General features: G+C 45.6%; 1 pseudogene; it reads right to left on the bottom strand.

Moving 5' to 3' along the window:
• Positions 1 to 920: 920 nt before the first annotated feature.
• On the bottom strand, positions 921 to 4708 carry LOC140501232 (centrosomal protein of 85 kDa pseudogene; annotated as a pseudogene).
• Positions 4709 to 5507: the final 799 nt, after the last annotated feature.

The following is a 5507-nucleotide window of genomic DNA, read 5'->3' as shown; positions in this document are numbered from 1 at the left end:
TGGTGGAGAAAGGGTAGTATCCTCTCTGACATACTCAATAATTTGCATTGTTCTGGGAGACAGGTAAAATAGAAAGGGTGAATCCATGGGACAAGCTCTACAAGCAGAAACTACTTGGATGGCAAGCAGTTAGAAACTTAGAACTTTGATTGCATAAAGAATACAGAAGATATAATAGATCAGATAATTAATCAGAGGGATTATGAATGAGGTCTAGAGCAGATGGAAAAAGGGGATGATGGATAATAAATAAAGCATGAAAACTCATTTTTGGAAAGGGGCATAAATAATAAAATTTTATAAATCTAACTGACAATGCTAGTTGAAAAAGAGGGAGGATCTATTTTAATTGGGAGGGAAAAGGGGGAGAAATCATTACAAAGCTAGATAGAAGCAAGAGAGAAAAAGGAACTAATAAGAAAAACCACAGAAGGAAAGTGGTAATAACTGAGAAGAGGGGATGAGAGATGAAAACAGAGACAATGCAAATGGGGCCATCTTAAGAAAAATGAACATAAAGAAAATGAAGGAATATAGGACTGTTTACAAAAGAAGAGGGACAAAATGTAACTTGAAAGAAAACAAAGTTAGAGATAGAAGGATGAAAATATAAACTCAAGTTTCATAACTTTAAACGTGAATGAATTAAGCAATCCAATAAAATTAAGAAAATAAAACCCTACAATCGATTGTTTACAAGAAATACATATAAAAACAAAAAGATATACAAAATAAAACTGAGAGAATGGAAAACAGATTTACTATGCATCAAATGATCCAAGAAAACAGGCATTGCTATCATGCCTTCTGACAAAGCAAAAGAAAACATAAAAAAAGATAGGAATAGAGAAATGACATTGATCTCAAAGGACCCATAGACAACAAACCAATATCAGAAATAAACTTATATGCTCCAGAAATTTTTTTTACCAGTTCAGGATTTTTATTTTGTAATCAAAATAATACAAACCAGTCAATATAACAAAGATTCATAAATACTTTATAAACTTTGAGGGAGAATAGAATGGCCCTGAGTTCTGCTCTGCAGTCCCAGCCTGGCTTCGAATAAGGAGGCATCCTTTGGTCAGGGGAGCAAGGCAGCAGTTCCTATCCTTTCTAGAAATTAAATGCCACTGGAGAAGAGGGTCGCTGCTCATCTGCTCACTGGCCTCCAGACCACAATCAGGGTTGAGCAGTGGGGATCTATATCAAGGCTGCCTCACCCCAGCATCAGGAGCCAACCGGAATCACACATGTTCTCTCAGAGACAGGTACAAACGAGCATCACTCTCCACACTGGAAAGATAAAAAGGAGAAAAAACCCAACATAACCAGCCCTGTGAACAACTCAAATCCAAGCTGCACCTGGAACTAAGAAGTCAAAATGGTAACAGTTACGATTTAGAAGCTGAGGTGTCGCACCCTGTATGGGTATTAGTGTTGAGGGTTTTCCAGGGGAGCCAACACACTGGGGCATTCCCTCAAGGTGGGAAGGGCTTTTCGTAACCCAACAGGGCACACAGCCTTCTTGGGAAAAGGGAAGTCTCTGCCCTACTGCTTCCAAATAGCTCTCACCAAACCTGAGCACTAGAGAGGAGCAGATACGTTGTTGAAGGATAGTCAAGACCTGCTGCACCATTCCCCCCAATAACAGCATCCAGTCCCCTACTGCTTACAGGGACTAGAAACCAGGACGAAGAAAATGAGCTGATTATCTACCTGCTCCATAGCTAGAATACCCACAATCTCAGGTTGAAAATATGACCTGGGAGATTCCTAGTGGACAACTTAATTAGTGGTGGGAGGTGAGAGGGAGAAGAATTAAGGCACAAGAGTGACAAGTAATCCACTTTCCCTTTACAATGCTATGGGGACCTGACTAAATGAAAAGACCCTGAGGCATGTTGAGATGCTCTTTGATCCCACAGATGAGAAGGGCTCTTCCTTCCCCCACAGATCATCTCATCTTAGTCATCCCTGAGAGAAAAAGATGGAGATCTGTGTCTGGGCACTACAACCCTGACCATGTGGTATCTAAGGCGAGGTGGGGGAGTCATAGAGAATCCTTGCTAATGTTGCCGGCAAAACAGTGTAAGGATGATCCTGGTTCCCATCTGCAAGGATGGGGCAGTGAGGCAACAGGCCAGGCTTCCCCTGTATGGCAGGTCATACCTGGGGAAGGTCAGTTAATAATTAACTCTATCTCCCCCATCACCACCCAAGGGCACAAATCAGGACTGGCAAGTACCAATAAACATGTTCCTGAAGGACACAGCATATCCTTGCCAGGGGGCTATGTTATTCACCACTCCTTCACAGCAATCAAGAGGCAGTCTCTAGCCTGGCCTCTCCTCCACCTTATTCCTCCTATTTTCACTAGGTGATGCAGTTGTCTCCCATGTCCTGGGCATATCTATCACACATGGTGGTATGGATTTCCTCGATGTCACGATGCAATTCCCTGACTTCTTCCAAATTCTTGATGATCACATCTGGTTTCTGCAAATCTAACTCAGTTGAGGGGTGGGACACAGAATGGATGCCCAGAAAAAGGCATAGGTTGGGATCTCTGGGTCACAATGCTGTATACGACCTGCAGATCATGCAGGCAGTTGCCCAGATTCTGGTACAGCTGGTGTCTGCTGAGGGCAAAGATGCTGACTGGGACTGACGAAGGTGGTCTAAGCGGGTCAATCAGGTCCTGGTTCTGCATTGAAAGCTCTTTTATTGACAAGCGCAGCTGTTCCAAGGCATTTTCCCTCCTTCTAGCCTCCTCCTTCAGGGCTTGACAAGTTCCTTCTTCTTGGGCCACTTTCGCCTCCAGACTCTTCACTTGTGAACACAACTGGTCTCTTTCCTTCTGCTGCTTATCCACAGCCTTCTTGAGGCAATCACACTCTTTCTGTAAAGGTTCAGTCTCCACTTCGGGGCTTTCCACTTGTTGAACCAGGCTCCCACCACTGGCCTTCTTCGAATACTGTTTATCTTGCAAACTCTGCACCACAGAGAGGAGTTCCGGTTCTCTGTTTCAGGCTCTCAAGTTGGGATTCCCGCTCCGTGCAGCCTGCCCCGGCCTCTCCCAGCTTTCTCTTCAGGTCTGTCACTTGCTCCTGCAGGTCTGAGTTCTTCAACTCTAATTCCCGGAGCTTCTGGCTCCGCTGCGCCTGATCCTCCCTCGAGGACAGGTAGGCCACATAGCTCTCCAGAGTCTCAATGCGCTGCTGTTTCTCCCGGTTCTGCTCTGTTTCCTTCGTACATTTCTTTTTCAGATTGTTAATGTGTTTGTCCCTTCCCTTGACCCTTTCTTCCTGTTTCTTCCCTTCTTCTGAATGTTTCTGCAAGGCCACCCTGAGGGACTCCCGGATGAGCTGGGCATCCACTTCGGAGGCACCGAGTTTCTTTTCAAGCTCTGACCTTTCTTTACTGAGAGCCTCTGTCTTCCGTGCAAGCTGTGCTCGGAGCAGAGTGTTCTCTCGTTGCAGCTCCTGCAGCCTCAGCATGCGGACATCCCCACAGTGTGCAGGGCGGCCCAACAGGGCACTGTGGACCTGAAGCTCACTCTCACGAACTCTCTCTTCCAATTGAGAGATGTGCTGCCTCTGCTTGTCGATAAGGAGATCCTTCTCCTTGAAAGCCTCCTGGAGGACGCTCTCATGGCTGCTCAGGATGTTTACCCATTGGGCTGACTCCAGGGAGGGCAGATACTGAGTGTAAGCTGCGGGGTGGTGGCAGGTGGCTGCATTCTGGAGCTTCATTTGTTCCATCTGTAACCAAATTGATTCCAGCTGCCGTCGGCTTGTGCTGAGTTCACAGGACTGTTCCTGGCAATGCCAAGTGTCAGGGCCTTGCAGCCACCCCTGCGAGTGCAGAGGCTTCGGGAAGCCAGATGCTGCCTGAAGCAGCCCACCAACAATGGCGTAGGTCCCATTTCGTTCACACCCAGCCTCTGCACCTGGGGCCTTCTTAGTCTCCGGCAGCACCTTTACAACTCCTTGCCTGTCTCAGTTGATGGATTTTGCAGGTGAAGTCGGTAGTAGGGATCTGAATACAGTGTCTCCGTCAGAACCGACTGGCTGAAAGTTGGTTCCATGTTGAGAGTACCAAACTTCCTCATCTCCTCTTCTCTTTTGTGGCCAAAAGCAGGAAACCAGGACTGTTCAATTCCATTTTCCCCAGGTTTTCCACTGTGGTACATGAAATCCCTCGGCAGGCCCTGAGACCTTTTCATGGTGCCAAGGTCTCCATTCCTGGGCAGTCCCACATTTTCAGACAATCCTGACACAGTCAGTTTGGAGGAAAGGAGCCCTCTAAGGGTGGAAGCTGGCTTTATTGGAGAGGTCCCCGAAGTAAATGGTATCACACGGGCTATAGGAATGGTTCCTTGGCTTTTGATGGGCAGGAAGGATGGGCTGCCATCCGAGCTGCAAAACTCCTCAACGATGTCAGAACATGATGTGCCGATGGCCGTGTCCCCACTGTCAGCCACACTCGAGCAGCTGCTGAAGCTGCTTCTGTATGGCTCTGAGATGACTGGGATCTGCCATTCAGTCCCCAGGGAACTGCCCTTCTGAATCAAACTGGAATCAGTTGGACTGGCTTGGGAAATCCTCCCGCCTGGGTATTTCTCTTGCACAGCCATCTTCGGAGATTCCCATCAACCAGATTCGGGAAGACAGTAGCTCCAGTAACGATAAGATACACCCTCCCCGTGCCCCTCCCACCCCCCCCCACCCTACCCCCCCCCCCCCCCCCCCCCCCGGTTCCCTTAGACACACTGCATTCTCTTCTCCAACGGCCGGCAGTTAGCGCTCCACACGACGGCTCCTCAGAGAGCGAGCTCTCAGCATCCAAATTTATAAAGGAAATATTAGCTGAAGTACAGGAGGACATAGGCAATAAAACACCAGCAACAGGAGACTTCAGTATTACTCTCTCAGTTTCGGTAAAGTCTAAAAGAATGATAAACAGAAGGGGAACCATGGATCTGAACAAACTGCTGAAGAAACTAGTTATAAGACTTATGAAATCTTCTAAAGGGGAGGAAAAGAATATGTCTATTTCTCAGCACTCCGTATTACTTCTAGAAAAACTGGCCACGTACAAGGTCATAGAAAGATGTTGCAAACAAATATAAAAAAAACCTAGAGAGAGTTAATACATCTTTACAGATAATAATGCAATAAAATAATAATTTGGGAATCACAAAGAAAAGATATAGATGCAAGTGGAAACAATGAAATTCTAAATAAATGAGTTGGTCAAAGAAAAAAATCATAGAAACAACAACTACCATAAAAGAAAATGATGAAGAAGAGTACTAAAATTTTTTGGGTGAAGCTAAGGTGTCCTCCAGAAAAAAATCTAATTTTTACAAAAATACAAAGTAAAAAAGAGGATTAATGAACTGCACGTACATTTACGTATTGGAAATCTATCAAATAAAAAGCCTAAAATAATCACAGAAGGATAGAGGTAAAGATTAGAGGGGAAAGAGATAAATTGGAAAT

The sequence above is a fragment of the Notamacropus eugenii genome, chromosome 4 (genome assembly GCF_028372415.1).
Source record: "Notamacropus eugenii isolate mMacEug1 chromosome 4, mMacEug1.pri_v2, whole genome shotgun sequence".
Classification (NCBI taxonomy): domain Eukaryota; kingdom Metazoa; phylum Chordata; class Mammalia; order Diprotodontia; family Macropodidae; genus Notamacropus; species Notamacropus eugenii.
The sequence above is the reverse complement of the archived record's forward strand: the minus strand, read 5'-3'. Positions and strand labels throughout refer to the sequence as shown.